Source organism: Panicum virgatum, chromosome 6N (assembly GCF_016808335.1).
Source record: "Panicum virgatum strain AP13 chromosome 6N, P.virgatum_v5, whole genome shotgun sequence".
Classification (NCBI taxonomy): domain Eukaryota; kingdom Viridiplantae; phylum Streptophyta; class Magnoliopsida; order Poales; family Poaceae; genus Panicum; species Panicum virgatum.
The window spans coordinates 1,272,916-1,285,719 of NC_053150.1; the positions used below are offsets into that span (position 1 = coordinate 1,272,916).

General features: G+C 47.3%; 1 long non-coding RNA gene across 1 annotated transcript; it reads right to left on the bottom strand.

The window, feature by feature from the left end:
- Positions 1-294: 294 nt before the first annotated feature.
- On the bottom strand, positions 295-1,418 carry LOC120678406. The gene is made up of 2 exons (XR_005676516.1): positions 620-1,418; positions 295-547 (listed from the first exon to the last, which is right to left on the bottom strand). It is a non-coding gene; the product is annotated as an uncharacterized LOC120678406 (long non-coding RNA).
- Positions 1,419-12,804: the final 11,386 nt, after the last annotated feature.

Below are 12,804 nucleotides of genomic sequence, written 5' to 3' on the forward strand. Positions count from 1 at the left end.
AAAAATCGCCAAAACCGATTGGTAAAAGGACCCAAATTCAAAAAATGAAAATCGACAATTTATCATCGATAATCGATGCAAATCGAACGATTTATCGCTTCGCCTACTGAAAATGTGTTTTGGCAGTGGAAAAAATATAAAGGTTTGATAGCATTTAATTTTTTAGGTTATGTATTATATTATATTAGATAAATTACACATACATGCACAATTTTGCATATGAGATTCCTAAGAAATAAATATGTTTACATATTTTGCCCATGAAATTACATAAATCACGTGAATTTGCACATGTATACAAACCGCGAAGTGCATAGTTCATATAAATAAACGAGTGCATAGTCCATACAAACTTCATAGTTCACAGAAACAAAATAGTGCATAGTTCATACAAACCTCATAGTGCATAGAAACAAAAGTACATAGTCTATACAAGCCACATACAAACTAGCAAGCACATAGTCCATACATAAAGGCATTCGGCATATCAATTTAATCATTCTTCGGTCTCTTCTTGCTGGTATGTGTGATATCCATAATAATATTCCTAAATATTGAAATGAACTCAAATAAGAGGGGAACACATAATGATGAAATTGTGATATATGTACATACATACCTGTAATTCACCAATCTGACCACTAGTGCTCATGCCAAGATGTACCGGTAGTTGAATGAAGTGGCTTGGATATGGTGGTGGGTGTGAATATGGTTGTGGGTACGGATATGGGTATGGTTGTGGGTATGGATATGGGTAGGAGGGTGGACGTGGATAGCTGAAGGTTGAACTCACTGAACTGGAGCTATCACCTTCCCGAGGATACCAGCCGCATGGCAAAACTTCTCCCACGCTCTCCCAATCTTGCTGTTGGCCCCTCTCCCCTTTTCCGTCCATGGGCCTATATCAATTCGTGGTTGTCCTGGGCCAGAGGCAGAAGCAAGATTGTAGTCTCTCACACGGTCTGGCACTTGTGTCCTGCTCCTAGTGAGCATAGATGGGAACGTACCTCTCACTTGCCCCGATCTGGAACCACCACCTCTCTCATATCGTTGACAAGCCCTCTCTCTATACTCATGCTCTTCTCTCGACTGTCGGAGAGCAGCTTCCAAATCATGGTCGTCATTCTCAGTCTCTAAGTCCACATATTCAGTTCTAGCTGCTTCATTTTCTCTTAGCTTTCGACGATGTCTTGCTTTCGTTCTTTGCTTGTTATTGTCGATCTGAAGCCCGAAGTACTCCTTCACTTCTTTAGGAACATTGGGACAATACCTCACATTCTTCCCTCGGTGTGCCAAATGCTCCTTTAGCCGTGTTGCCCCTCCTCCACCCTTTTCAACACGACAATACTTGCACTTGAAGCCAATGCCAATCTTCTCTCCATGTTCCCAAACTAAGTCTTGATTATCAGACATTCACCTATAAGAGGGAAATCGAACCATGTCTGTCAAAATTATGGTACGAATAAATAATACTCACTCTTAATTTGTATAGGCATGCACTCTTAATTTCCGGAGTTCTCTCTAGACACCTACTAGCTAGCAGCTGGCTGGCCCTTGGACTTTTGACTCGAGCACGCCAGCTCTAGTTGATTCAACGCAAAGCTTGTAGGCGTGTGCAACTAAATAAACTTGGATTAGCCACGGCAATTTGCTCAGTCCCAAGCTTCCAACCCCCCGCGTACGTCAAACATCAACACCCCCCGCTCCCTCGCAAATGCTTTGGAAAATCGTTATACAAATCGCAAATGCTTTGGAAAATTGTTAGATACAAATCGATAATCAACGATTTACCTCAATTATCGACGCCACGATCACAGCTCTCTTGCTCCCAGTTGTAGCGTCATCGATAATCGCCGCATATATATTAATTATCGGCCTTAATCGCACGAAAATCAGTGAACGGAGCGAAATCGCGCACGCTCTTGCTTTGTGCTTGCGCGCGTGTGGGGAAAGTGAGAGGCAGGGTGGGAAAAGTGAGCTGGAACCCGAGGAAAGGGACATGAGGTTGCTGGGAGATTCTCGTGAGGCCACAGTCACAGACAAATGAGTGGATGGTAACGTGTAGTTAGATAAAAATATTTTTTCCCTGAGCAAACAATTGTTCCTTTCAACATGTGACAACATTCTGGAATCAAGAGAAGGTCTAGTTTTTTATAAAAATAAGTTCTCTATTTTTTATGAATTTTTTTAAATTTTTGAATTTTTCATTGAAATCCAGCGAAATTTCAGTCGGTTTACGTTTTCAGTTAGCATCGGTAACGATAAATTTTACCGATAATTGCGATTATCAAGCGGTTTTGTTTTCCATGGTAAGGCCAGGCTTAGTGCTAAAGTTATCAGGGTGTCATGGATATTAAGCACTGTGACACATCAATAAAATTGTTGATTTGGCAAGAAAATTAAGAGGAGGGAGACAATACCGGGTCATCAGCACGACCCGCTGGTGGCTCGGTTGCCGAGCGAATGACACGGGCGCGACACGCTCACGCCTGGCTCCCACGCTCCTTCCCCGGACCTCCACGGCTGTTGGTTCTCCGGCCAGGGGCAAGGCGGCGGCCAGCCCTGGTGCAGGGGGCAGCAGCGCGGTGGGGGCCGGGCCTGCTGCGGCCGGGGGCGCGGTGGCGGCCGGCCGTGGAGCAAGGGACAAGGGCGCGGCGGTGGCTGGCCCGGCTGCTCCGGGTGGTGGCGCAACGCCGGCCCGCCGTGCTGCTCCGGCCGGGGGCGCGTCGCTGGTCCACCGTCCTTCTCCGTGTGGCGGCGCGACCTTGGTTGTCCAGTGAGTGCCGCGACGGCCAGGGGGCATGCCCGCAGCGGGCAGCATGAAGCTTCTGGCCGCTGCGGTCTTTGCTTGCGTTGGTCCTCGGCGACAGGAGCTTGTGGATGTATGATGGTGGAGCTCGTCCGCTTCCTGCAGCTCAGATCTATGCTAGCGGCTCTCACACATGGAGATGGAGGCGTCCCCTAGCAAGGGAGCAAGAGCACGGCGCCGGCGCAGGACTTGGGTGGACTCCGGCCTCTGTTGCCCATCAATTTGGTGGAATTGAAGATTGATGGGGTGGATTTGGTGCTTGCCTGAGAGGAGAGAGAGCATGAAGCTTGCTTGCTTTGTTCGGAGGTGGGCAGGAGCTGAGCAAGTGCTTTTTGCTTGCCGATTTGAGGACATTAGCAGAGAGGGATTGAACAGAGAGATTGCTACTTGGGTTACATAGTTCACATAGCACATTTGATCGCATCACCATTGAATAATTTAATATTAAAATCTATCTATAAAACTGTGCAATGACACTATGCACTGAGGAAAGTGGTGTCATGACAGTGTCAAACTGACGTGGCAGTCTTGTCATCTGTGCGATGATACCCTCCACTAAGACTGGCCTAATAGCTTATTCACAACTCTACCCTGATTCCTCTGTTGCAGGAATCATGGGTGGCTTCAGTGCCAGGGTTCAGACTTCTGAGCATGGAATGGAATTACAACGACCAATAGCTTTGGAGCAGCAACACATATAAGTAGCATAATGCCATAATTACCCCCTATCTCTTTTTTTCTTTCTTTCGCGGAGAGCACCACAACTGTAGTTGCTAGTGCTGCTGATATGATGATCTGAACTGCAATCCTCACGACATCATGTGTCAATGGTTCAATGCCTGATCAACGCTGCAAGTCAACCCTTTCTGCCCTTTATCATCTCTTCCTGTCTTTGTTGCCTCTTTGTCCTTCCCCATTGAGCTTGAGCAATGAGCTCAAGTGGCAGTACTTTTCTGTCTACAACAATAAAGCCCGCCTGACTGCCTCCAAGTGTACACTGTAATTGTATTGCAGGTCGCTGTACAACCTGCATTGCTTGAAGGTGCATGCATCCGACTTTTGCATTGGGCATCAGCAGGTCTGCAGTTGAAACTTGCAAAGCTGTTGACTTTGAGGAAAAGAGAAAAAGGGAGCTGCACAAAATCTTTGCTAGATGCTACTCCTGATTGAAGAGGGGAACATCCATAGCCCAGGCTCCTCTCTTTCTCTGGTTTTCTGTTGCACAGATGTTCATTTCATGATCCGGTTGCTGCTGATTACTACAGGAACGAACATCTTATCAAGGTCAAATAAATATCTTATCGAAGAAAAATGAAATGAAAAGAAAAACCATTTGTTCTGAATTAACAGCACACTTGCAGCTGCATGACACTATTGTTTAGACAAATTATATATTCTTGAAATGGGGGCTCGATCAAACCATTCTCTCGAGTGGGGAAAAAGAGAAAGGGAGCAGGCAGGAAACATGGTTGACATTCCAAAAGTCGGCGTATCCGGAACTCAATCAGATGATGGACATTGTGGTGCTAGCATCAATCTGTAGCAGTAGGAGTTGCACCTGAGGGATGAGCAACCAAAACAACTATAATACTGCAATCCAGCAATCCTTGTCACAAGTCTCGTCAGACACGATCGGTATGATGGGATAATACTGCAAGTTGCTCTAGTGCTTTTTTCGCAACCGTGCTTGAGCACGTTTTTCATTTAAAAAAAATAGTTACAAACACAATCTTGATGCGGCCAAACAAAACTTGATCAACATAAGAGCACAAAGGACTAAAAAAGAGAAACACTAAAAAAACGCACACACAAATGAGTAAACACAACACGAACACCATCAAAGCAATACAGAGATAGATGACAAAGGCCCCGACACACACCACGACCCAGAACCCTGCAACTGAACCTGCAAACAGAATAAACAACATTCCGGGTGCAAAGGTCTACGACTTAACAAAGATAACAAAGCATCCACCCGAACCATCAACCATGGCGGCAAAGCATCCGCCCGAAACAAACTTCAACCAACGCGACGACGGCGACAAAGCATCTGCTAGACCGAAAACGACGGCAAAGCAACCGCCAGCGAAGAGAATCAGACGACCAAACGCGACCCAGACGATGCAGATGAACTGAAGCGAAGGCAGGCGCGGAAGCAGAGACTCTCCGAGGAGAGCAGATGGCCGCCGCCAGCAAAGCTTCCAAGAAGGAAACGATGCCATAGGCGCCGCCGTCGTCTGACCAAAATGGTCTAGGTTTTCACCCGGAAGGCAAGCTGGAAAGGGAGGAAAAAGGTGGAAGGATGACGCCTTCAACAAGGTAAACGGCACCCGAGGGCGTCATCGTCATCGGTCCGCAAGCGGATCCAGGGCTTTCGCCACCACCCCTTTCCAACCCAGAGCCGACGGCCACCACAGCGTAGACGGGGACCCGTCACCGGGAGCAGCAACACCCACACGGCGCCCGGCAAGGGAGCGTCGGAGAAGAGCTCACCACCAACGGCCCGCCACAGCCGGCGAAGGAGAACTGGCCACCAGCGTGCGGCCATGCCCGGCGAGGGAGTGGTGAGAGAGCTCCGGTCGTGAGAGAGCTGACAGCCAGTGCCATGCCCGGGATGGAGAGCTAGCCGCACGCAGCGAGGGAGCCCCAGAGCCCCGACGAGGAAGGGCCACGCCCGGCCAGGGACCGCGAACCCCGAAAAGCGTGGCCGGGCCGGCCACCGGCCAAAGAGGAGCTCCTTGAGCAGAAGGCCGGCCCCCGGCCAACCCCGTCGAAGAAACTCAGATCCAGCCGGGGGAGCCCAGATCCGGCGAAGGGGATGGCGGATCCGGTCCCCGGCGGCCGGCGACCAGCGGCTGCACATGAAGGGTAGAGGCGAGGTCAGGAGGAAGAGGCTGCACTAGAAAAAGGGAGGGAGGGAGGGAGGGAGAAAGAAGACAAACCGAGTCAGCTTCGCCTCGGTTGCTGGCTGCCGCCGCCGCCCGACCGGACGCCGGCGACGGCAGTGGCTTGGGGGGCGGGCGGGATGGGGCACTCTGTCGCCCCCCGAGTCGCCGCAAGAACGACGCGGGGGTTGGATGGGAAACTCACATATACTAGTAAGTTGCTCTAGTGCTGGTCACTCCAACTAAAAAAAAAGAGGCCAGGAGCCTCCCGCTTGAGAGCAGGAACCTGTTGGAGCCGCTTCGACTTAACAGCCAGAGCAGATGACTTGATTCGCGACCACTGAACCACTTTCTGCACAAGTAATAACACGAGCAGACTGTAATGGAAACATGCAGCCAAAATGCAAAGTACTCCTTATCTCAAGGAAAAACATTACCTTGTGATGAATATAAACCCACTTCAGCGAGTTCTGCATCTTCCTCAAGAGGCGCTCTCCCAGAAGATCGTCATTAATGAGCCTATCAGGGATCTCATTAGACATTGGAGGAACCGCCCCGGGGCCTTCATCGTCGACTGGTCCTGCATCAGGCTCTGCCATGTTTGGATGAGCAGGCATTCCTGGAGCAACCGCCTCAGGGTCTTCAGCATCGACCGGCTCCGCCCACGATGCCGTTACATCTGGGAAAGCAGAAGCCTCAGGCCGAGCCGACCCAAGGGCTTCTTCCTCAGTGGGGCCCCGCCCCCGACGTCGCCGTGCCTTGATTGGTGGTCGTCTCTTCCACCAACACTAGCACCCCACCCCTAGTCTCCTCTTCAACCTAAGCAGTCATGTCAGTGAGAGCAGGAGGAGAAGTGGCAGCTGGGGCAGGCGACTTTGGAGCATCATCCACACGGCCCCTCCGCGGAAGCAGTCGATGAGGAAACCGTCGGTCGCAGCGGCGGCAGGTTCAAGTCGGCAGCACCACTAGAACGAGTGAAAGACTCAGAAAAGCAAGGGCAAAAGAACAATCGACCATACTGTCAAGTAAGATACTCACATCTTTGCCCGCTTCACAACCATTTTCTTCAGAACCTTCAACCCTCTCCATGCCGGACAAGTGCTGGTAGTGGGGGCCGCAGGATTCGGGGCACCAGCACCTGCGGATGCTGCAACAGGGGCAGAGGCACTCGGAGTGTCCATGCCACCCCTTGTCCCTTGGTTCACATACGCTCCAGAAGCATCATAAGTAGCGGGGGACCTACAACATATAAACACCAATTAGAGCACAATTATGATAAGAAATAATTACAATTTGAGGCACGACAAAAACTCACCTCTGACCGTCGCTTTGGCAGCGTTCTTCACCCTTGGATGACCCATCCGACGAGGTCAAAGGATCCTCCTCAACCACAGGAGCATCGGCCACAAAGGTAGCCGGAGGATCATGAAAATCATTCCGGCTCTCTTTACCCAAAGAACCGGGGATTGGAGGATCACTTTTGTATATCCCCATATCCACCTGTTCAGACACAAAATAATGGTGAAGAACCACTCGACAAAGCAATCTTTACTACAAAAAGCAGTCAGAGAAGAAGCAATCCTACCTCAGAAGGGGGATTGGACGCCCGGAACACCGTGGGCACATAGAGGACGCCGAGTTGATCAGGGAATATACTCTTGATCACCCTCAGCCCAGCAGCACGCTTGACCGACTCTGCAGACAACCGGTCAACATCTTCAGTACCCTGGTAGGCTGGTACTGAAAGCCAAAATTCCTATGCCTCTGGAGTGGCTGGATCTGGCGTTGAGTGAAATTGAGACCCACGGAAGCAGCATTCACTCAAATCATCCGAAAAAAGAAAGTGCGCTCCAGCAATTCTGCAACTTGCACTGAATATGCGGCATTGAACGCCATAAACCACCCCGAAGCCACTCGGGCGGTTCAACACTAAACTTGGGCAAACCAGATGCAGGATTGGCAGTGTAAAACCAATCGCTCCGCCAATTTGGGTTCACATAAATCCGAGGCCATTCTAGGTATTTTTCGACTACTTTTTGGCGCAATTCCAAATTCGCACACCCTATCCTACCCATCCAATTGGAAAAAGGCAGTGGTATGGGGGTGTACAAGCTGCCGAAGAACTCAATGTGAGGTTCAATACCAAAGCCTCGCAGAAATGCACAAATACATATATGTGCAAGATGGATTGTGAAGTGAGGTGATGGAGTTGAATCTTATAAAAATATAGAAGCCCCCCTCCAGAAATCAGCTTACGTAGTGTTATATGAGCAGACTGAGCAAACAAACATTCTCAAACACAAGTTGATGTGTGCCTAATGTTTATTTTTGCAGGTGAGGTGCATGTGCATCAAGAGCACCATAGGGGGACCAAATAGAGTGTTCTAAGAGCTTTGCCTTTCTCTGATTGTGTTCAATTTTCACCATACACCGGAGGCGATAGATCAGTGTGCTTTAGGTTGTGCAGCTGCTTTTAATTTGTCTATGTTACATGTCCTACCTGAACAATGCTGCGTATATGTGAACTGTTGGTCGCTGCCCGCAGAAATAACTTGATTCAGTGCTCTGGTATATTAACCTTCTTGCACAACCATTATGGTGATTTGGTCTCTATTTCGGTCCCTTGAATTAACCGGTGTCAAGGGATCATTTCCCTTATCATGCATCAAACTTACATCGCTTTCGAATACAGAATCCTCCTTTCTTGGTTTGTTCTTTTTTTTATCTATATACGTCCCAAGCGTCTTACGGTCATTTTTAGGGCGCACAAAGCGCGTAGTATGTTCTAGTGAGATGAATAGGTAGGTTCAGATTTGTCTAAAAAGAAAAAGAAAGTATGTTCAGATGCAGTCTACTTTGGTAGCTGGAGTCTACTTCCGTTACGGTCAGTGATCGCTTAATTTGTTTCCATTGCCACTGCTATCAAATACTTTATCCGTTTCAAATTGCAAGTCATTCCAACATTTTTGGAGAGTCAAACCATCTTAAGTTTGACCATATTTATATAACAAAGTACTAACATTTATGATACCAAATAAGTATCATTAGTTTTTTCAGTAAATATATTTTTAATACTATATCTATTCAGTACTGTAAATATTTATGATCTAGGAGTACTTTATAATTTTGGTCAAACATAAAATAGTTTAAATCTTCAAAAATGTGGGAATGATTTACGATTTGAAGAGAGTATATCATATACTACCGTTTACGTTACCATTAAAATCTCCTAACAAAACACCACCTATATCTCTTATAATATGATTTCCTCCCTAAACATGCCATAAAACACTTAAAAAGACAAATATATCCCTGTTCTTGGAATTGGAATCTGCTGCTCGCCACAGCATGAACCTTGTCCTTCAATTTGTTGTCCAGCGGCCTCTGGATGCCACGTCATCGCAGATGATCTCGGTGTGCGTAAAGCGGATGCTCCTGGAGCCATTCGGCGATGACTAGAAGTGCTGCAGTGCCAGCTCCATGATGAGATCGAGCACCTCTGGTCCTCTGCCAGCTCCATGATGGGGGTAAACTTGTCTTGCCCCCTTGCTTTCCTATCAATATATCTATTAATAAAGTGGTAAGGTTTTCACATCAAATTTTGATTTGGTCTGTCAATAACAAATTTTGATTTGGTCTGTCTTATGTTATTGACAGGTGGGCCTTAGCCCTTAGTCCATCATGAATGCGAGTCCGACTAGACTTCTATCAATCGAAATCCTAATTGGAATATGGACAAATCAATCGGAATCCCAATCGGATTCCAGACAATCAATAGCTCACATGGTCTATACACGGAGTGAACGAATACAAAGTTGGTGATATTATGTAAATTTATTATATTACCCATAGCAACGCACAGACACTATACTATATATAGCAAATAATAATTACTTGGTCCGTCAATTAAAGTTCTAATTAGAATCTAGGTGATGTATGTTGAGTTAAAGGTCCAAATCTATTTAGAATTAGCATTGGCCAGTAAAACAAGAAATGATTGAAGTTGTAAAACAAGAAATGATTCAAGTTGTTGACCGGCACATACTATATTATTATAAAATACATATAATATATCTATCTATATCTATACATATTTATAAAGCGAGTAAGGTTTCCACCTAAACTTTTAGTTTGGTTCATCTTGTGCCATTGACAGGTGGGCCTTAGTTCATCACGTATGCGAGTCGGACTAGCCTTTCATCAATCAGACTCCTAATTGCAACCCACAAATCGATCGAAATCCTAATTAGAACGCAGGCAAATCGACCAGAATCCCAATCGGATCCCGGATAACCAATGACTCGTATGACCACAACATGACATGTAGACGGAGTGAACGAGATGATATTACTTTGTCAATGATATTATGTAGATCTATTATATAGTACCCGTAGCAATGCATAGGCACTATGCTAGTATTAATTAAACTGGAGTACTAACATGTAGTAATTCATTGGTCTGGAGCAAAAGCCAAGACGGGAAAGGAGTCTTCCACTGGGTAGGCAGCAATTTCTTTCGCGGCCTTGTCCGAGACTCCGATCCCAATCCAAACTGAGCTCAAAACCAGCCAAAAATAGAGACGCGGTATATATACAGACAGTGGCGGATGCAGCACAAGCTGATAGGGGGGGGGGGCTCCCTTCCCTTTCCACCTCCATCTTCACCTCATTTTCCTTTCTTCTTCTTCTTCCTACCTTCTTCTCCCCCCTTGACCTCTTGCTCCAATGGAGTGTCATGGCTGAGCCCCCCCTAGCCCCCCCCCTAGATCCGTCCCTGTATACAGATACAAAGATAGATAGAGGAGTGGAGATCTGATACAAAGATAGATAGAGGAGTGGAGATCTGAGGCAGTGGAAACAAAGACGAGGCGAGATCTCTCGTACCATGGGGATGCCGGCGTTGCAGAGCGAGCAGCAGCGGCCTCTGCAAACCCTAGACTCGAGCAGGGTTCACCAAACCGGTGGGAACCGGTCCGGTTTGACCGGTTACCGGTCAAACCGGTCCGGTCCGGTTCCGGTTTGGTCCGGTATGAAACCGGCCCATATTCAAAATTCAAATTTGAATTCAAAAAAATGAAAAATTCCCAAAAAATTCCTAAAAATACTTCAAGGTGCGTAGTCCTCCGTATCAAGAGTCCAAGGATAGCAGCTCGGTCGATGATGATAATGATAGTGACGGTGCTGATGCTGGTGGTGGTGCTGGTGGTACTGGTACTAGTGCTGGTGGTGCTGCTAGTGGTAGTGATGGTGCTCGTAGTGTTCATTTTACAGGTATACATTGCATATATAAATGCACACATATTTCTGATTATGAGTATTGATTACTAATTATGATATATGGTTGATTGCAGGGGAGACTCAGTTCACACATGCTACTCAGGACACCGACCATGTGTTATCACTATAAATTAACAGGGTTAATTAACAGGGTTAATTTATGGGCCGCGAGTGAGTTGGGCTTAATGAAGAGATTGAAGAAGGCTTACGAATCGGCTCCTACGTGAGCATTTGGGCCTTATGGGCCATGTATCATTAGATTTAGTTCAGATTAAGTTAGAGATAGAGTCCGATATTGACACATTAGTTTAGATTGTTTCCCAAGTCTTCGGACTATAAATATGTACCCTATGATATTCGTAAGAAAAGAACGTCATCACGTTTTGCAACAACAACTCTCGGCGCATCGCCACCCCTAATTCTAGGGTTTCATCCAAGTAAGCGCCATGTTGCCCTGATCGTTTCTTGCGATCAGAGCAACATTGTTCTTGCCTTTACCTTGGTATTACTCGTAACGAAGCGTTTTTGATGGCGAGTAGTGCTAGTTATCTTGATGTTCGTAGCATGATTTTTAGTAGATCTATCATGTTCTTATTGTTTACCATCTACGAATATCATGTTCTCTCTATGCACTCATGCTTGATCTTAAGCTAATTCTCGTTGCAGAGGGTTAGTTGCTTAGAGTTAACACCTTGCTTCTTTTCCATCTAGTAGATCCAATCTGTTACGGTTTGTTCTTATTCTATAAGGATTAGCTCAATATCTGCTAGGTTAGGCCCTGCAAACGGATTGGATGTTCCGGTGATGTAATAGATGCTTTATTTTAGCCTTAATAGGGATTGTTCCGGGAATCGGCTCTTGCTAGTTCGTAGGCCTCTATTTTTGGTTATGGTTTAGTTATCTGTAATGTTCGCTAGGCCTAGTTATGTGTAGGATGTTCCGATCTAGTGGTGAAGCTTTTACTGTTGTGGATCGGATCAGCTAGATTTAATTGAAGCAAGTTTCTCATAATTATTTACTTTATTCATCAAAATCTGGATAGATGCAGATCCAATCTGACACCGGGACTCGATCGGTTCCTTAAAGCCGATGCAAGAGTCGTCCCGGGGAGCCGACCACGGCTCGGACTTATGTTTCCACGTGTTTGTGTATGCAGGCAAATCGTTGCAAGCACGTTCGCACCTTCCTGATCGGGTATAGGTCAGGTGGCACGCCTTACATTCTCCGGAATCTTCGGCGTGTGCCGGATTGCGGGCTGTTGTCCGAGGAAGTAGTGCCTGCCAGCGCCCCGGCGACCTCCCGGCTCTTCGTGTTGCCTGTCGCTACTCGCCGGTGGGTTTTAACCGATAACACATTCTGGCCCGCCCGGTGGGACCTTCGTCAACAACAACGCCCGCTGCAAAGATGGCTGGACCTCAAGACCAGGCTCCTATTCCACCGGTCACCAAACCTGTCACGTATGAAAAGCTGACTCTGGAACACAAGCAAAAATACGATGAGGTCAAAGCTCAGTTCAAAGCCAATCTCATCGGCTCTTTTGAGAGGAACCGCAACTACGGCATCAGGTGGAAGGGGTTCTCACCAGAGGGCGCTCTCGACAATGTTGACCTGTCTGTACCATCAGAGGAGCGCACCAGAGCCCTACGCCAGGAGATGAACTACATGGTGGCTTATACGCATCATCGGCACTCAGAGAGTCTGGTGAACGAGCTTGAGCGCGTGGCACATCGCGTTGTCCAGGAGGTGATCAAGAACCAGTACTCCCATCGGGACCATCCCTGGGGAGTCACAGGGGGGAGACCGCATAGCAATCTAGGCCGCCAGTATCATACTC